This window comes from Sturnus vulgaris, chromosome 5, assembly GCF_052056855.1.
Source record: "Sturnus vulgaris isolate bStuVul1 chromosome 5, bStuVul1.hap1, whole genome shotgun sequence".
In the NCBI taxonomy this organism is placed as follows: domain Eukaryota; kingdom Metazoa; phylum Chordata; class Aves; order Passeriformes; family Sturnidae; genus Sturnus; species Sturnus vulgaris.
Genome location: NC_142247.1, coordinates 37473502 through 37494777, shown reverse-complemented (window position 1 = coordinate 37494777; position 21276 = coordinate 37473502). Strand labels below are relative to the sequence as shown.

Here is a 21276-nt window from a genome sequence, read left to right as displayed (position 1 = left end):
CTATTACTCATAAGCAGAGCTTTAAGTAAGTTATAAGGATATTTCTTGAGAAACATATGCCAATCATTTGACCAAACAAAACTGTGCTTTGCAGTTATATGTTACCATTTTTTGGACTTGCCAGCTAGTGCAAATCAACAGATTTTGAAATCCATTGGTTATAGCCTCAAGAGGTACTTCATAAGCTTTTATTTCTTAACATTAAATCCATTAGGGTATCACAGGCTAAATAAAAATTATCTTATTCCATATTTTTTTTCTTTATTTCTCTCTTTATCTTGCTTATATGTAGTACAGTACTTGGCAGAGTACCAAGGGCTAAAACTCAGCTTTCTCTGATGTTGGTGTACTAGCAGCTTAAACAGCAGTTTTCCTGCCAATTTAAACTTTTACTTTTTAATGAAGAATTTAAACCAGAAAAGTTAAGCATTCCTTAGGCTTGCTCTTTAGTAAGAAGTAAGTTTGAATTGGCACTGTGATTACTAAAGCTCTTCTTTCAAATCTTATTGAACCAAAACTAGAAATTCTGTTTAAATCCTTGTAGTCACCTAAGAACATAAAATACCAAAAGACCAATAAACAAAATAAAAAAAACCCTAAACAAATATATTTTACAACCTGCATTTTAGAGAAACAAGCTGCTCTTTAATTTCGTATTTATTAATTTTAAGTAAAATCAGTCAGTCCTACCTCATAAGAGAAATTCCCCCTTTGTGGGTGATCTCAAATTTCTCTCAAAATATACAGCTACATAAAATATACACAGAACATTTTATTCCTATACCTGTACCATCACAGGAAGATTATTTCCAGCCTCTAAAATAACTTTGCAGACTTCTGGGGTTTCTGTATATTTTATGTTGATGGGGTCCAGACAAAGTTTTGCTCAGTTCTAATACACCTCCACAAGCTGGCTTTGTTTACTGCTCTCAGAAGGGGAAGAGAAAGGACAAGAAACTTTGGAATGCTCTGGAGCAACATGTGAAGAAATTTGCCTTCATTCTTCTTCCATGTAAAACTGAGCTTTCTCTGCATGGGTTTGGACCAAATGACTGAAACAGTCTGTGGGTGAGGATTATCATGCAAAGTTTTGATCTTTCAGATGCTTGTTTAAGTTGCTGACATCTATGTAACTAATTCTGAGTCCTTTACAGAAGTTGTAGTGTTATCTGGCCGTGGATCAATTATGGTGTTGCCTACTGCAAATGAGCTGTCCCAGCTACTAAACAGCCTGGTCCCGCCAAGGCAGGAGCAGATGGCTGAGGCTGTGTTTATCTGTGTGAGGCACTGGGCTTTGTCATGTTGCTGACAACAGCAGGAGGCCAGCTGAGCTGCCTTGCCTCCAACAGAAGTTAGATACTCCAGTACCTTGAGAATTTGGTCTATTCAAGGTTCTCAAGCCTCAGATTTAAACACATGCTTATATACTTAACTGGCCTTGATGATGCTAGTCATATCACCTAAGAATATACTTATTTTCAAAGGTAGTGAACTTTATAACTCTCATTTCTTTATGTTACAGGGATCAGCGCTTCAAGCAAGATGCCATTCTTGCTCAACTCTTTGTTCCCTTTGTATGAGATGATGAGCTAGGGATATGCTGACACTAAAATCATGTCTGCAAAGTGTTTGGAGATGTTTGGGAACAAGGCTGAAGAAAATGGAGAAATGTTATTAGATTATATTCATTTTTTCCAGAAATTTTTTAAAAAATTATTTTCCAAGATCTCTGCTAGTGAAGACTTAACAGTGTTGTTGATGGTTCCACGCACCTGGAAGACTTGTAGTTCATAAAAAGAAAAAAAAAAAAAGGAGGAGAACATAACTGTTCTTGAAGATGATGAATGGTATGGAGGGGGTGGATATGAGAAGCAGCTGAGGTCACTTGGTTTTTTCAGCCTGGAGGAGACTGAGGGGTGAATCTACAGCTTCCTCACTAGGGAAAACAGATCAGTTCTCTCCAGTGACAGGGCTCAAGGAAGGACACGAAACTGTATCAGAGGAGTTTAGGCTGGATATTAAGAAAATGTTCTTCTCCCAGAAGGTGGGTGGGCACTGGAACAGCCACTCCAGGGAAGTGGTCACAGCACCAGCCTGACAGAGTTCAGAAGTGTTTCGACAACACTCTCAGATACAAGATGGGATTCTTAGAGTTGTCCTGTGCAGGGCCAGGAGTTGGACTCTGTGATCCTTTCAGGTCCTTTCCAGACATTCTATTATTCTGTGATTCACTGCAGTGCAAGATAACTGCAGCAACATCTTAACTAACCCAGACAATCACACTTACGTCCCTCAGAGCTCAGTCTTCACTGGACCCATGTCTTCTAATTAACAACTATCACCTGCTCTGATTACCAGATATTCTGAATTAAATTGTATCCAGACTGTATCCTGTATTATTATCAAACACTTCCGGCTGTTTGGATAGGCTTCACAAATCAAAGCATTGTTTAGAACTAGGTTCATTTCTTTATGTTCCAAGAAAACAGAGAGAAGTTCTTGAGCTTCATGAGATGGAGTGAAACTGGCTTAGTGAGACAGGATATGAGTTTTGACTCCCTAGCTGTCATGAGATTCTAACACAGTGAATACCTGAGGAAGAGATGGAGCATCTGGTGCAAATAGGTTCTTTGAAGAACATATAAATAGAGCTTTATGCAGTGTATATTCTCTGAAGAGCTAGGAAGTCCTCTTTCCTTTAGATTTACCATGATATTAGGAGCACAAAGGGTCTTTTTCAGGGGGAGAACATAGCAATTTCATTTTTCAGGAATGAACACTCAGCACAATCAGCACTTGAGAATGAGGCTGAACACTCCAAACTATGACAGTGCCCTTACGGAACATGACTCTACAAATAGAGCCCTGAGATCTACATGAATATGTAACTTGATAGCATCAGGTATCTATGAGGTATATGCAGGAATGTGTAGCTACTCTGCAGAGAACTGCTTCTCTGCTTAATTCCTGCACTCAAATTTCTTTTTACCTGTGAATGAATTAAGCACAAGACTGATGATGCAATGTGGACTATGAACTCAATGTTCAAAGCCAAGATGAAGACTGCAAGAACAAGTTGAAATATTTACTGCAGCATTTTCGTCAGCCAAATCCTGTAATATACTTACAGTAATATACTTACAGATGTATACCCCAAGGAAATAACCATTGCACACTTAGGATCATCACAGAAAGAGAAAAAATGTAGAGAAAAAGAACATTTCTCTATTAAAGTAATTTCATTGATGTATTATTTTCTAACCAAAATGACATCAAAAAACTTCCAAGATAACCATGTCTCTAAAATGGCTTTTCTTCTGAAATTTTCATTTCCATTTAACCTGTGGTGCTGAGAAGAAAAAGAGAACACAGCTGTCATTTGATGGTTGACACCCCTTATCATGAACAACATGATAACCTGTGGCTAGCTTGGCTGTTTCCCCACTAATCCATGAGAAAACTAAGCTTGGCCAACTTTCTGCTCAGTGTGGTTTGTTCCCTCTACCTTTTTCATGGTCGCTTAAAATTCCTGACTGATGTGTAAAGCCTGGGCTCCTCACAAATCTGCATGGGAGTAAAGAAAAGGGGCAAGGAGGGAATGGTAAACCAGCCACAAATACTGCTGGCTATGGCTATAGAGCCACAGAGCAGGTGGCTTGTGCTGTGGATGCCTTTGTGTTTCCTCATGCAGATGATTTGGTAGCACATGACTAAGCCTTGAGTGGAGATACATGACTCCAGAGACATTTCCTCAGTTTATGGGGTGAGGGAAAAAAGCAGAAATTGTATTTCAGAACATATTAAATATTTCTGAAATACTTGATGGTACATATACTGTGTGTTTAGTACATGCATTATGCCTCAAAGTATTCATGCATGTATATTTACTTTTGTAATTTATAGACCAGTTACAACACCAAGCTCTCTTCCAGATGTCAAAAATAAAACTATATTTCACAGCTACTTTTACAACTGATAGTAAATCTTGCAGATGATATGAGCACTGTGAAAGTTTTCTGACCTTGAGCAAGAGGAAAACCCCACCGGAAGACTTCTATCTCAGAAATAATCAAGGTGTGCCTGCAAATGGTTGCTTATTTGCAGCCAGAGACTTTGGTTCTGCACTGTGTTCCTTTTTAAAATGAAAGGTGCATGCTTAACCCAAAAATCTCAGAGCCAAAAATACTTTCTTTCAAAACCAACTGACCAAGGTGTGAGGCTGGCAGTTTTTGGAAAGTTTCATTGTAGTTCTCCAAGAGATGTGCACATCAACATTACACAGGCACATCTTAATAAAAGAGAAACACCAGGAGAAACACCAATATTTTATTATGCAGCTTGCATTATACTGTATGCTTGTGTTGCCTAAAAATGTTCCACATGGCTCTTTCACTTGTCCCAATGACACTTTAAGGAGCCAGAAGACTCTGACAGTAAAAAAGAAATCATTTAAGAGTACCAGAGACCAACTGTTAGGACTAAAGTTAGGAGAAACTGCCAAAATCATTGGTTTAGCCCACACCACACAAGGAGTTTTTACAAGGCTATATTATGGTGTCAATGAATAACTGTAAATATTAAGGAGACACAGATATAGTGAAAACGGTTTTGGAAACTTTTCCTTGTCTTGCAGCTCATGGCTGGGGGATTTTCTGAGCAGAAGGCGGTAGGTACACCACTATGGTTAACAGATTTCATGGCCATTCATTTCAAGAATTTCAACCATTCATTGAATAAGAGAATATTTCTTGTGGTATTTTAAATTTCAACTTGATTTTTTCAATTCTTATCATGCAATTCACGGTCATCAATTATTCTGTATTAGCTTTCACCATGCCATTTTTGACATGGAGTACCCTCTTCCTCGGCAACTGCTCTTCTCTGGCCTGCTTTCACTATATGAAATTGTTCCATACCTGTGGTCACCATCATCACCTTTCATGTAACTATTCTTGTCCTATTTTAGCCTTTTTGGGGCAGAGCTGCACACATTCTAGATAAAATAATTACACATTTATAGAGTGGCACAAAGATAATGTTTTCTGAAGGTCATGAAAAAGGGCAAAACACTGATTCACCCTCTGTGGAGCAAAAAAGAACTATTTCCACTGATAGAAATACTCATGATAATTTCCCCTTCCAAAATATCAGTAAGTAGAAAACCTTATTACATCAAAGAATATACAGATGTTAAAAGAAAAAAACCCAGACATCAAAAGCAATATAAAATCCTACAGTGAAAGCATAGGAAAAGCTGTGATTTAAACTCTCAAATATTCCTAAGATCACACAACTTCACATTAATTTCTCAAAATTTCCATAAGACCAACACAGACTCTGATGCCAAACATTTACATTCATCTTCCATCAAATTCAATAGCTTATGTTTAGCAGTAAATTCATGAGAGTTTCAAGCATTCAACCTCTGGAAAATATTTGGCCGATTCTAGAACTTAACCCTGAAAACAGTAAAGTGAGCAAATGAGTCACTTTAAAGAAGGTTTTCAAGCATCTAATGACAACCCTGTGGGCCTGTATGCTAATGTCAATGCATCGTTTCTATAATCCACTGTTCAGCTATAGCAGCTCAACCCTATAAAATTGTGATGTAAGCTAAAACCCTATAATGCTCTTATTCAGTGATAGAAAATCTTCAATACACTAAACTTTCCAAAATATCAAGGTGACGATGCATTCTTCCTAGAAATCAAAAATTATATTTTTCATACAATAATTAGGTGAAATAAGTATGGTGCAAAGCAACTGAGTCCAAAGACACCTTCCTGTCATCTCAGTGACTTCCCAATCCACTAGAGCTTTATTGCTGTGTTTATTGTGATGTCACAGGATTCCCTGGATGTGCAACCTTACTGGTATATACTGCCCATAGCTACCTGTGCTGCACTCTTTCTTTCTCTTTCTCCCCAATGCTCAGACTAACTTTCAACAATAAAATGAAATATTTTGATTTATGACAGAAAGGTTAGTTAGAAAAGTCAGATACTAAATTGTTCAGTGGAATCTTTATCCTTTGATTATGCAGTTGGCTGAGCATAAGCATTTTGATTCACTTTATTCCAATTTAATTCCCCATTGCAGCTGACCCAAAAGCTGACTTTTTCTATGGTTTGTATCCCTAGGAAAACAAAAAAATGCAGTGGTACCTGTTAAAAATTGCATAATATATGTTTCAAGCTTTTGGCTTAGAGGAAATGAAAACTAGAACAAAAGTCATGCAAATCTATAAAGGCTTGATATATTCTCTTTCTGAAAACCAGTGATAAAATTTTTTTACTGCCACTTTAAATGAATTTGATCATTTCTGCAATATAGCAGACATGCACTATTTCTGAAAATCTGTATTTATCTTAATAACATTGCTTGAAAAGTAGTTACATTACAATATTATACCTGAATCTTTGCTCTTTAGAACAATGTCTTAATTGCCCTATTTCTGTATTTTTCTTTTATTTTCAAGTTATATTTTATGCTTTCTGTTTTGCTTTATAAGCAGTTACTATTATATACTGTCAAGTAAACAAAAAGAAAAATGGCATAGATATTCTCTTATTGTGTCTTTTATAATCTCTACACTGCCTAATTTTCACAAGCAGTGCAACTGAAAAGAGTTTCTGCAAATTATCCAAAGTTTCAAATATAAACACATAATCCAGTCCTCACGCATAGCACATTTCACTGTTTTACATCCTTGTTCCCATATTTAAGGAGCTGATCCAAAATCTGGAGCTCTAAATATATTTTAAACTTTTGTTTGTTTCAAAAAAGTCCCATGAATTTGAGGTACAGGCTGGGTTTTAACATCCCTTTTTAAATTTATATCAGTTCTGTCAGAGATCATATCAGTTCATATCAGAGATCTTATAATGTATGTGTGCAAGAGAGACAAAGACAGAAAGGGAAAATGCATGCAAAAGAGAGCCTAGCTTGGGAGGCATTTCATATTCTGTTGCTACAAGACTTTGTTTTGCAGGAAAGCAGTCAGTTAGATTAACCACAGTATGAACTTTCCTGAACATGCAGTATATCGTAGCAAATTTTAGTATTTTTCATAATCCCAGTATGGTGTTACATAGTGCACAATAGCTTTGTGTTGGTTTTTTTTTTTTTTCCCCCCATACAAATCCTTTTTCCATGAATACCTAACGTCTGTCCAATCACCCTGAAATCTAATGTGGAACAGATTGAAAGGGCAAGTTTCCCTGCATGGTTCCAAATGAAGGCTAAAATGATCAAAACCTCAACTTTTAACTTGACTATTTCATTTTCTTGAACTTGTGCCCTACACAACCACAACAGTAGAGATGGGGGAGGACACCGAGGTTCCATGCATCATTTCTTTTATTTTCTGTTCCTCTTGTCCCTTGGTTCCTTGCAAGCAGATCCATCTCTTCCCCATTACCAGCTTCCTTATTTTGCATCTGAAGTAAAAAGTACATCCACTGCGTAATTTAGGGCAGCTTTCACATCTGTGGTGCCCAGAGAAGGAGCAGGAAGATATAGGTGAACAGAGAAATAGCATGCCTTGGTAGGGCAAGAAAGTTTTCCCATACTAGCCTATTATGATAAAAAGACGTGGTGACATAAGGATTAGAGGCAGAAGAAGCATTTGTGTTTGTATACATTTAGGTACACTACCTGATGGGCAAATAAGTGCTATATTGAGTGCCAGATATATAGAATTTCAGTATTGCCTGTATGTGTTTTTTCCAGTCTACATTGCTGTTTTCCACAGGGCTTGTAAATTACATTCACAGTGTTTTTCTAGATAAAGATCATAAAGTGAGAGATTTTTTTCATGTTTTTGCTTTTTTCTTGTTTTATCCAAAGCAGAGAAAACTAAATATTCCTTTTGCTCAAAGGAACTTATAGAACGCTCAATGAGGCTAATGGCAGTGAGATGACTTTAGATGCATTTCTCACAGCTTCATTTAGGAGTACCAGGAACATTTCCATACAGTTTTCTCTAACATGCGTGTTGTGATCAGTTCTGAGAATGTGACATTGTCACAAAGTACTATAAAACTAGGAAATGTGTGGGTGGGATCCTGCCTGCCTTTGCCATGTGTGAGTGCCTTAGCTCCCTTGCCTCTGTCTGACACACCTCAGCCTCTGTCTTTAGCAGTTTGGTTGGACTTTTCTGTCTTCCCCTGTTTTCATCAGAGCCCTAGTACTGCAAGTGGTATTGTGTCAATAAGCAAGCACTTTGGTGCAAAATTACTCAATCATTAGAAGGGACATGTGGCAGTGAAGATATTCCAGCTTTTACATTTTTTATCACACTAGGGCTATTTTTTCCTTCTTTTCCACTCTTATTATTAACCTTTTTATAGAAAATTGGCTTACCAAGAATTTATGAATTAGCAAGTCTATTATAATGATGAATGGTAATTACCATTTAAATCCTGAGTCATTCATCAGCTTGTTCACCATATGTCAGGTGATACAAGAGTGCATGAATACTTGTCTAGCTAGTATTTCTCAAATGATTGTTATATTTTCCTGAACTTTGGACTTGAATGCAAAATACTAGATGACTAAAAGTTAAAATTATAGAAAAAGAAAAAAATTATATTTCATATAAGCAGAGGGGGAGAGACAGCACAATAACAGGCAATGCTGCTAGTGACACCTATTAGCATTAGACAATTATTAGCACATTTTTTATAATTCAGGAAGATTAAATGCATTTTTGAGGTTTTTTGAACATATATGGAAAAGTTCATAGTTGCAAATGAAGTCCTTACATAAGATTCCTTGGTAAGGAATCATTTTTAAAAAGAAAAAGTCAGATTTGAGAAGGAGTTTGCCAATTGGCCTAGCTAGCCCAATCAGGCCTGAAGTTGCTTGGGAATTTCTGCCTCATCAGCAGTTTCTTTACGAGTGTGAAGGCAGGTGCTGGTTTTTACCAGGATCCTAGAGAATGGGTATCTATATAGCCAAGCCAGTTGAGTTCATTTGATCCTATCATTCTCTTTCCCTGATGATCCTTAATAATGGAGGAAAAAAATTGAAAGGACCCAACAACTGAACTGTCACTCAGCCCCCAAATGCAACCTGAGGTCTGCTAACAGGGTAGTGTGGGGACAATTTCACTTCATCTGTCAGTGCCAGACATCCCAGGGGTACAAATTCAGGACTTCTCAGTGAATCTTCTCACAAAAGACAAAACAATACAAGACAAAAAGATATCCTCTGGGTCCCCTATAAAGAATCATCTTTTAAAATATGAGTGGAATTACTATAACAGGAATGGGTGAACACTTTATGTTAAGTGATAAAGACTCTAAGGACAAAGTTAACATTAATGATTATCACTTCAACTCTTTCTTTTTCTTTTGAAGTACTGTATCTCTCTTAGGTTTAACAGCTCATAAACTGAAGCCAACTTTCTGAATGATCATTTAATTCTTGAAATGTAACCATAGACTAGGAAGAAAATACTAAGATATTAATCCTGGTGGCAGGCAGCAAATTCTAGACCTAGAAGCTTAATGGTGCCAAGCTGAATGGAACATACCAAGTCTGTTATCCTAACAAAATACAGTCTCTGTCTCTGTGCAGGTTGGAAGTGTTCTCTTGCTATAAGTATCTGAACACAGGCAAAAATAAAATAACAGTTTTAAAATTACTAATCTTGCAGAGCTAAATTGAGACAACCTTGTTCAGCTTATCTGGCTGCAGAAAATAAAAACCAACAAACAAAGAATATTGTTTTAATCAAAGGTCTATTCTATCAACACCCAGTTTTCTTCATTGTGCTAAAATTGTCATTCTGCTTTATATTATTATTGCCTCTGAAAAAATTAAGTTTTTTTATTGCTGTTCTCAAACTATTTATATGCAGAGAATTGTTGTTGAAGTCTGGAAAGAAAAGAAAGAACCACAGAATCTCCTCTTGGATCCTCTTACCTCTGGATTAAACCATAACTAATGGATCACAATCTTTCATTCAGCTCACTACACAAATTGGGAAAGGTGCTTACCCAGAGGTAAAATTCACTGCCAGCCTAGACTGTATCTTAGAGTGAGTGGCTTTACAATTACAGTTAGAGATGCTTTCTTTGTGTATTAATGGACTCAATTAGATATAATATTTTTTTAAATTGTGTTTTGCTCAATGATAAGATTCTTTTGGTTTAAATGTCCTTGGTTCAGATAACCTTGGAAATTATAGAAGGCAACCAAGTGGAAACCTAGGGAAGTCAGCTAGAGACAAAATTAATCTGCAATCTAAGAGGAAGAAAAATGAAGGAGGGAACATGATAGAAATTTTCTGGGGGGAAGTTCTGGATAAAAATAATCACCAAATACATAAAGCCATGCATCTCCAGGAAGAGGGGTAGGATTTGTGACCATCATTTTTAACTGTAGACTTGCAGAGTAAGCCTTTACTCAGACACAAGGAAAAAGATCAGAATCATTCTCTATCCTCTTTTGTATTCTGTAGAATTCAACCAGATTATAAAATAGCATGTTTGTTTTGGCATCTCAGCAGCTATAAACAAAGGGTTTGGGTGCCTGCAAAAGCCATCCACCATTCAGATCCATGCAATGAACCACAAATCTGGTAAAGATAACATTTCTGTTTCTCATTGAGCAAAACATGGTGTAATAATCAGGTGAGTGTTCTTTCAAAGAAAATGCTCAAGAAAGCCCTGTATGGTGGCAGATACTATACCCCCGGATCAGCAGAAAGAGCAAAGATTCCCATTGACGCCTCCCACCAGAGGCCCCAGTATTCCTAAGGCTGCCTCTGTATGTCAGCATGTGAAGCTGATCTTTCCCAGCTGACGCTGAGCTGAAATTTCTTGGAAGCAGCTGGGGTGGAGGTGTGCCAGACAACCTTAAAAAATAAATCAGTTACAAGTGAACCAGGGCAACCCCAAAGGCCCAGAGGTAGGGCGGGTGTTTTGCTACATGCATTACTAATTAACTGTGAAAAGTTTTGAACGGTCCCAAAATTTTTTGTGAGTACCAGCTACCTTTTATAAAAAAGGCCATAAAGAGAAGGTAGAAAACACAGTTCCAGTAACTGAAATTAAGCATACAGAGTTTGGAGGGGGGAAGTTGCAGAACCCCAACCCACAAGCAAACCCATTCTAGTTTTATTTAATTTTCACTCTGTGATTTTTCATGTCAGAGTGTTCCTTTTCATAACTCATCTGACATAATCAAGTGATGCAAAATTTTTATAATGCTTATTTCTTTTCATGTCCATTCTCGAACATTTCTTTCCAGACAAATATTACTTCAGAAAGCCTTTGGACTCCTAACTACTGAAAACCTAACCTTCAATTAGGAGGCTTGAATCACTTGGAAAATCAGGTACTCTTTACTCTGCCTTGGGGTTCATACTGCAGAAGACAATAAGTATTCTAGTCCCTGTATTTTTAAGATTAGGGTCCTAAAACGAGAGTAGGAATTATAATAAAACAGCTTGATTTTGGATAACCAATGTAAAATAATCGTAGTTTTCATATTTTAAAGCCATTTGAGAGACTACAGGAGTCTTAAACAAGTTTTATCAGTAGTAAACAAATTACTTGTAAAATTTTGCAACACTGAAAATCTATGAAGATCAGGAGCTGCACACATCCATTAGGGCATGAATATATTTTGCTGACCTTTCCAGAGAACATTTTTCAAATGAAAAATCAATTTATCTGCATCATTTTATGTAAGAGTAGGAATCTCTAAACTATGTTATGTGTTTCATAAAGGAAGGGGGTTTCCACAGCTGCCTGTCTCTACCAGACACAGCTATCTGCTACCTGAAGACGTAGTTCATTGACTAGGGCTGGTTAAAATGTCAATTGCATGCTGTTTCTACCAGTACCCAACTTAGCTATGCATGACACGTGGATGATTATAGCTCACGTTTACCTCTAAGATGACAGACACTGTTCTCTGACTTCTCCAACTGGCAAAGCAATCAAAAACCAAGACAAGTAGGTGCCTTTTATAGTCGATGGAAAAATAATTTACTAAGCCTGGGGCTGCATTAGTGGCTGGTACTCTTCTGCACCCTTGGAATTGTGCTGTGCAAGGTCCCAAGCTATTCAGAAGAGGCTTTAAGTCATCTTCATCTTCTCACCAGGTGCCTCCTGGGAGTCTGTTCATCCCTGCTTCCTTGAAGCCTTGAGAGACGTGGTGAGCCAATGGCAGTCCCAGTCTAGGGTGCTTCAGTACTGTCCTTGTAGCCTCAGCAATGCTGCATCCATGCAACATGGAGCAGGTGTTAGAGTCCAAAGAAAAAATGGCACATTGCAAAACAGGCTTAAGGTACACTGCCTCACCAACATTATGTGGTTAAGAAACACCTGGTTTTCTTCAAGAGCTCCTGAACATGACCATGTATGTATTTGTCTATAGGTACATGCAATACTATATTGTGTGTATATAGTATGCATTTACTTCTTATGATTACAAATAAATTAAAAATATGAAGAAAAAAACAGGTGGTCGGTGAAAACCACCTACATATGCAGAGCTTAACTTTCCTGAATAAGTAGGTGAAAAGGGTTGGAAGTAGAATAAGAAATGTTATTAGATAAGATTAAGATTCAGTCTGAGGGGGCTATCTGCCCAACCAACCCCAAAAGAGATTTTTCTTTTTCAGAATTCTTGCTGGTAAGGGTAGCAGAAGAATCAGATTCAACCGTCTTTTAAAAACATTTATCCTCTTTTCTTTGTTGTTGTTGTTGTGGTGGTTTTCTTTGTTTTGGTTTGGTTTTTTTTGCCTCTTGTACTTTGCCAAAGGGCATCAGGAAGTTCTTGAATTAAGTTGGAAATGTGAGCCAGGATTTTAGCTTAGGAAACCTTTTCCCAATAGCAGAAGTAGACAATTACTATGTTTTAAGGATTCATTCAGCTACCTAATAGATAGTGCATAAAATGGTGTATATGACCCATAAGAGTAAAATTTGTGGGAGAAATGAAAAATTATAAGATAGAAGTTGACTTATTGAATTTAGGCTAAAAATTCTTGCACTTGCAATAATACTTTAAAGGAAACAGATTTAATAATAACTTCACATTTAATCACCTGGATGACATGATTTTAACTAAAATGCATTACTAGAAAATCAGTGAAATTGTTACTCCATTTTCAGAATGAAACCCGGACAATACCTCATTTTATTTTGAATTAAAGAGTTTTTAAAGAAAAAAAATTCAAATCTGAGGTTTTATGGAATTACTACAGTGAATATAAACAGAAGCAGATGGATTTGCAAGGGCTATGAAGAAAAGCATCCTAAAAATTAATATTGCCTGCAATGCATTGACTTACTGTTATACATACCAAACCATCTTTAACAGTAGGATTTAAATTGCAAAATTGACATGGCCAGTTTCTAGACCTTGACTTTTCCTGGTAAGGAGATCCCTGATGTGGAGGGGACTATTACTAAGATTCTGAAGTTATCCTCTGCACTGAATGAAAAAAAATATTCATGCCTTTAGGGGTTGTGGGTCCTTGCTGTGATTTACATAACTTACTGTGAGCAGCCATGGCAGACACCAATTATAGAGAACTTTGTAACTGCTCTACCTGTAGCTCCCAGTGGAAGCCATGTTTCTGTTGTATTAAATCTGTACAGAAATGACAATGGGGGGAAAGGAAAAAAATAAATGATGCCGTGAACATTATAAGTAAACCTTTGGGAACAACAATATATGTACTGTGGTGCAACAGACAATGCAATTTTGCTCAACATTTCAGAGATCATGCAGCCCAAGCGAAAAAAAAACAACCAAAAAACAAAACCAAACAAAAAACCAAACAAAAACCCAAAACAAAACAAAACAAAAACAAACAAACAAACAAAAAAATAAAAACAAGACGAGAACTCCAAAACAGACAAGAGCTGTAATGTCACTTTGCTTTTCACAACCACTGCAGTTTTTTAAGGCAAAAGTTGGAAGTTGAAATGATTCCTGTTATGTGTTTGGCTTGGAAAGGAAATGTGGCCAGGTTAAAAAAAAAAAAAAAAATTACCAAAGTGTCATCATATGCTGTGCAGAGAAGAAGTTCTGAATGTCAGCCCAAATTAAAAAATAGTGCAGAATAATGTCTCAAAAGCTTATGGAGCTAGTAGAATTAATATTCAGTATGGAAGTAGGTTTTTTACTTTAAAATAGTTTGCTGTATCATTAAAGAGTTCCTGCACAGACTGAGCATAAGCTGGTGGGTAGCTGGGACCTGCTGCCACCTCCAGAGCCGAGCAGAGAAAGCTAAAGACACATTTCCATCTCTCTGTGTACATGGCCTGGCACAGAGACGTGAGCTATCACAGCTACATATTTATCCAGACTTCCTCTGGGCTTGAAGAGAAAGGAGAGGTAGTCCTTTGTGCAGACAAGGGTGCACATATTGTGCAAATATTCTGTGCACCAGGCTGTGCTGGAGTCGTGCTGCAAAGTGGCCTGGGCCATCTGCTCTGTGAAACCTCATCAGTGCTGGGCTCCTGGAGCTGCCCCTGGGACACAGATCAGATCTGTGTCCTGTAAAAGCCCTGTAGCCCTCTTGAAATGTTTCTGTTGGGGCTTTAAAGGCTGACAGGAAGCATTTTGCTGTTATGTTGTTAGCTGCTTCCAGGAATGTTAGAAAACAGTAAAGAAAGCTCCGATTTTTTGACTTTTGTGTCAAACAAAACCAGAATGCCCTTTAAAAAAAACCAAGCAAGCAAGCAACCACCCAACCAAGCACCACCCAACCAATCAAACCAAAGCACCAACAGCCCCTCCCAAAAAACCCTGACCAAAACCAAAACCCACGAAACAAAATCCCTTTAAAGAGGACAATAGGAATAAGTTAGGCTTTCTGTCTTAGCTACCACTGCTGGTGAATGGATGGAAGACTGAGCAGAAGGGAAAGGATGCAGCAGCCTTTCAGATAACCCATGCCTGTATGGTGCCATGACTGGGTTCACTTTGAACCTAAGTGTGAGTAGAAATATTTTGTTCTGCTTGTGTTTCAGATTAACTTTTTAGCTCCTACCATTCCTGGTTACTCAGGTGGTAGTTTATTCTGAATTGAGCAGGTCTCTACCAGAGTTTTTTCTACATATTTGTATTGTTCAAAGCCTTAAATTTCCTCTTTTCTCTGTTGTTGGTTTTATAATAGCCTATTGGCCTCTGGAATCAAGTACAATCATTTTTGGAACATTTGGAAAATTTGGAGTAATTCTCAGTGCATTTAATCTTAACAATGTTTTAAAAAAAATACTTGGAAAATGAATTGACAGAGTTGAAAACTAGAAATTGAGACTTCATCCTCACTTCTTTTGTTCTTCATTAGGACTTGCCCTTTTGGTTAACAATTCTGTATTAAAAAAGTCCATGAAATTGTTTATAACTGAATTAAAAGGAGATCCCACTTGGTCTCCTCTCTTGCATGAATCAATCTTGTCTGCAGGACACAATCTGAAGGGGAAGTGCTGCTCACAAGCTTTGCAAATTTTCACATGTGCTGAAGTCAAAAGGTCTCAAACACTTATTTGTGTTTCAAGAGCAAGAGTTGATAGTCTGCCACTTCTGCATGCTCTAGACAAGGAGGAAAATGATGGATGAAGTCCACAAAGGACTGAATTAATTTGTCAAGATACGTTGAAACTAGTCTAAAATATTTGTAGCTGGTTGCTATCTTCATCTGGAAAACTGAGTATGTTCCCCTCTGAGCACTGGCAGCAAACCAGACCAAGGACTCTTTGTGAGGAGATTTTTTTTTTTTTTTTGTCTGGACTGAGCCACAGAGAGTGGCTCAGGAGTGAGTCCAGGAGCCTAATCTTCCAGGCATCCATCACGGGGCTTGGGCTTCCTGGTCCCTCCCAGAGAGAAGTTTCTATTCAACTGGACCTTCTCTCAGCATGGAGTAAGAAGGACTTAACAATTATCTGCATGCCTGCTCCATAATGCTGCTGGTGAAAACAGACCACTTTATGGATAACTTATGTTATGATGTCTTCATTATATACAGCAGTGAAGTCAGTAATTTTCAGCATTGTATCGTATACTAAACATTCTACAAGTCTAAATGTGATTGAAAATGGGGAAGCAAGTAAAATGTTGATGAACAGCAGGATACTGCAGTACCTCAAGAGCCTACAAAAATCCCACTACCTGAAATTCAGACCCTTAACCAGTTCACAGGACAGGTCAAAGAAATAATTGTTCATTTTGCTGTCTGTGCCCCGCTTAGTCTCCCTTTGTGCATCACACTCCTGGAAAGCACCATCATCACAAAGCCAACGAAAAAACAGTCATTTTCATCATGATTCCAGGGACACCAGGTTATACAAATTTGCAGGGGAGCTCACTCCAGATACACATCCTAGGTGAAGGGATTATAGCAATTGTTTTCTAAGGACCAATGCTTGCAGACATTTGTCATTTATTAAGTCCCTAGTAAAATCTAACAATATTGTAATCTTAACTAAAGCTATATTCATTGTGTTCATTCCACTGCAGGTGTTATCTCATAAACATCACTGCACAGTTTATTGAAGGGAGTGAGATGGTGACTTTTGAACCTCTAAGCATATTTAATTGCTATTTTAAAAATTTAAACACCTTTTTATATTTCACATATTTCAGTTTTTTGCCTGTCCAAAGCTGAAATAGGATGCTGTTTCAAACATTGCCTCATGTTTATGAACAAGACAAGGTGCTCTTTGAGCACATGATATCCTACTATAGCAGAAAGAAAATTATTTTATAGAGTGTTTTTGCATATGCTATTAAGATTCAAGTCTTGATTTCTTCCCCTTCTAAACAGTGTCCCAAAGACCTGTGGTATCCTCTGTGTTAAGTGCCTGGTTCAAGAGATTAAGGGCAATGACTGGCATCTAGTTCACTTTTATTTCCATTTCAGTGCAACCTCACATCGCTATACATCTGTTTTGTTGATTCAGAAGAGCACTTGAGATGCTTTACAGTTGATTTTGACAAGTGCTACAATTTGATATGGGTAGATAATTCTTGCTGAGTTGATTTCAAAAGTACAGAAATTATAATTTTGAGTAGATATTACCTTTCTTTATGATCAGAATTTTCATGTAATATACTGTGCACTTAAGCTTCTTAATCACATTTTCTTTTTTTAAACATTACATTCTTTCCATCTAATCAAGTATTGCAAATTAAAATATTGTTCTAAATATATCTTATATTTTTTCCATGCACCACTGTGGACAGCTCATGCAAAACCCACTTGAAAAAGTGGTCCCTCCTAACCTTCTCACCAAAACTATTTGGTTTGGAATTTAATTAAGCAGTGAGACAGGACAGACTATATGGCAAGGTTGATTAATGCACACTTCGGGTGCATTTCACCTCATGCCTCCAGCACATCTGAGGTGTGGAGTAATCAGTTCAACTGTTTAGTCAAAGTATCTTAGTGTGATTATAAAATGGGCATTTGTTAAAAAATCAAAAACTCAAATATGACAACATATCCTTACACTACTAAATTTCATGTATTAAGATGAAATTTGGACCAAAAAAAAGTGAATAATTTAATTAAATTCCATGTTTAAACACAACAGAATTATCTAGCTGAAATGTTTTATGGGGTGAAATGTGAGTGTTCCACCTTTTTCCCTCTGCACCCCATTCTTTTGGAGTGTATAAAAACAAGTAACCCATCACCACCTCCAGCTTCTGACTCCTTCCTTTCCCCCCTCTTCAGTCTAATTCTTTACTGTCTTTCTCTTTTTTGTTTATTTATTGTCCTTCTGCCTCAGGCATTTCTCCCTGACGTCAGTATTTACTGGACATGAGCCTGTGCTCTCTGGTATTGGTGGTCCCCAGGTGCTCTTCAGCACATGAATTGATGAGGGAAGGATCTGTCCTTGGCTAACCCCTGTGAACACTGCAGTGGGGTTAACTCCAGATTTACACCGTGCAACTGACAGTTTAAGTAGTCTCAGTTGGAGGCTTTCAACAGAAATTCTGGTCAAAGAAATATGAAGTAGGATGGGCAGAGAAGTCTTCAACTTTCAGAAGGGACACTCATTACAGGTTTGTTTTCATCTGAAGGAGAATGGAGTAATTTACATTTTTATCAGAAAGTACTATCAGAATGTAATCTGAGAAATAACAATGTTACGCGTCGTGATTTCCTGATAACTATTCCACAGATATACATGAGAAAGCATAAATTTCCACCTCACACCTTCATGGCCTGGTGTCCAAATATCTACTTATGCCTATAAGGGCTGGGACAGAGATAAGTTTCTTCACAGCAGCTGGTATGGTATGAAAGTAGGATTGACAACACAGGGAAGTTTTAGCCATAGCTGAGCATCTTACACAGCATCAAGACCTTTCCTGCCTCTCACCCCACCCCACCAACAACGAGGCTGAGGGTGCACAAGGACTGACCCCAGCTGACCAAGGGATATCCCAGACCATATGGCACCATGCAGTGTATAAAGGTGGAAGAAGAAGAAGGAAATGTGAAGAAAGGGTGATTTTCAGAATGATGATGTTTGACTTCCCCAGTCACTGTTACATGTGATGGAGCCCTGCTTTCCTGGAGATGGGTGAACACCTGCCTGCCCATGGGAAGTAGTGAATGAAGTCCTTGTTTTATTTTGCTTGCATGCATGGCTTTCTATTTCAATTTTATTTCAATATTTATTTATTTTAATTTCTATTTCAATATTATCTATTGAACTTTATTTATCTCAGCCCACAAGTTTTCTCACTTTTACCCTTCCAGTTCCCACTCCACTTGGGGGGAGTGGGTGCATGAAGCTGAGCTGTTGCCTGGGCTAAAACCACAACACTGCAAAATCAGTTGTGAGAGTCTCATCAAGTTCAGCCTTGTTTGGCTCTCAGAGAGCAAATTTTACACCAGGATTTGCACTTGCTGACAGTGGGCTGCCCTGCTGGCGTGGGAGACAAGGTTTTCCCACCCTGCAGAAGGGATTGATCAGTTGAGACCAAAGGCCTCTGGCAATTGCCTGTGAATCCGTGAACTTCAGTGGGTGGTGTGCCCTGGCATCCTTGCACCTCTCAATCTCCTTCGTCCCTTTGAAAAGAGAATTTGACGGGAAGTTTCTGAGCTTAAGCTAGAGGAGTTTCTGAAGAAAGGGTTTTTTTGTTTTGTTTTGTGGGGTTTTTTTCTTTATTTTTAATTTTCTCTCAAGAGAGGAGAATATAGCCTAGAGTTTTTAAAATATCACTGAAAATGAGAATCTGTTCAGTTGTGGGAGAGTGTTAAGGGTCTCCAAGGAGCCAAACAGACTAGCAAAGGGGAGAGAAGTGTCTGGAGTAGTGATGGAGGGAGGACAAAGCAAGCAACAAAAATAACAAAGTAGAACTGAGGCTGATATACAGAAGGGAGCAAAGGGAATTTAAAGAGCAGAGAGGTAGAGGCATATGTCCAAAAAATAGAGGAAGATTAGAATGGGAGACAGGAGTGGGGATGGGAATGCAAAAAAGTTAAACTTCACATCAAAACCAAAAAAGAAGGGTCTGAAATGGCACAGCCTGCTCAAGGGACTACTCCTTTCTGATGCAAGCAGACCCACTGAAGCTTTTCAGGTATTCATATAAGGGCTGCAGGAATGAGCCCCATATTCACCAAAGGATTTCTGATCCATGCTCATTGTGTTCACGCAGTCACTGCTGGGCTGGATTGCCACATGGCACCCCAGTTCTGCCATTCATTTACCTCTATTTAGAATCTTCCCCTGTGGTTTTCTGTTGTTCTGTTGGCCACAAAACTTAAGAGGGATTCAAAGAAATTTTTTTAAAAGCCTGTTGAGAGACACGGGCTTTCCCCTTCTGAGAGGTGCACGTGAATACTTCTGTCTAGCACAGAGGGGATTTGTCCAAATTCTGCAGTTCTGATATCCGGATCAGCACTTTTAAGCAAGAAAAGTAGTCAATTCAGGCAGGTTTTTTAATAAATAAATTTCATTTTAGGTTTGTGGTGTTAGTTGTAAATACTAGTGATATCTAATTGCAGATTTAAAACTAAATTCCTTTTCACTTGTGTTAAGTAAACATTCTGTATTCTCTATTCAGATGAATAGGGTTTTTTTTCTAGTCAGTAGTCACATTGAGGTTTTTAGGGTCATACACATAAATTAGGAATTGTTGAAGAAATAAGTGTTTATGCAGAATCCATCCCATAAATAGCAGAGAAAAAGCAAGTAAGGTTATTCATGCAGGGCTGCTGATATATATACAGGGTTACTCACAAAGTTTCCTCTAGTGTTACATTTGTATTCATATACGTCAAAAATGCAGTGTTATTTATTTTTAAAATAAATTGGAAACACAAGTCCGTGGTGTATGATTATTTTATTAACTGATAAATCAGCTAGCTCTCAAGGGTATGGAAGTAACGTATTTATTTAATTTACAAATAAACTGCATCCATTTCCCACTCCCACCCTTTGTTAGAACTACACACTAAGAAATTCCAATGTTTCATATTCTGGTTGCTTAAATGCATTTTTAGGAAGTAAAAAAATATTTTTTTTTTTTTTAAATCTTCAGACTTCCATGCAAACAAAATCCCATAAAATATGAACACTGAGTGTGTTTTCAGTGTACATACGCCTTCATAGCCATATAACTTGTATTTCCACAGTACTTTCGTAACTTTAGGTAAACAAGTTCATATTTAATACCTCTAAATAGTACAGCCTGACTGTCAGCATGGCTGAGTGTTGGCAATTTTACACCCATAAATTCTCCATTGAGATCCAAATGGGTGAATGACTGCATCCATAAGGAGATGCCCCTCTGATACAGTGTAAAAGATTTGAATAAAAGCAGATCAAATACAGGTTTGTGGTGGTTTTTTTAATGACAAATCACAGGTTTTTATAGAAGATGTAAGAGTTGAGAGCTACTTAGTTGAGAGCATTTTCTTATCTTTAAACACTTATAAAAGAGTGTTGTTCCATAATTATCCATCATGGGGACAAAAATTTTATCAGTTGGGGAATAACTCTTTTTTTTAACTTGTCTTAGTTGGAGAAGCCCACTCTAATGTTCTGTTTCACTGAGCAATTTACTATTAAAAATGGATCAAAATGCCAGATTCTCCTTTAAGTTCTCCTCCTATATATACATTAAAAGAAGTATCCCAGTTTAATAAAGGAGAAATATGTTCTCTGGCACTGCCTACATCACACATCTGTTCTCTCCCATGCTTAGCCCGATTTGAGTGCTTCTACAGTCATGACCAACAAGTCTATGTCTGTACTCGTGGTATCAGCTGCTGCTGTCCCA

General features: G+C 37.7%; 1 long non-coding RNA gene across 7 annotated transcripts in view; it reads left to right on the top strand.

Moving 5' to 3' along the window:
* The window catches only part of LOC148223667 (uncharacterized), a 38161-nt gene extending 17380 nt beyond the window's left edge, over positions 1-20781 (top strand). For 4 of the 7 annotated variants that reach the window (XR_015803917.1, XR_015803912.1, XR_015803913.1 and 1 more), the window contains 3 exons: positions 1523-10010; positions 11260-11346; positions 17766-20781. This is a non-coding gene — a long non-coding RNA (uncharacterized LOC148223667). Of the gene's footprint in view, positions 1-1522; positions 10011-11259; positions 11347-12118; positions 12376-17765 lie in introns of all 7 variants that reach the window. The other 3 variants (XR_015803918.1, XR_015803915.1, XR_015803916.1) reach the window with 3 other exon arrangements.
* Positions 20782-21276: the final 495 nt, after the last annotated feature.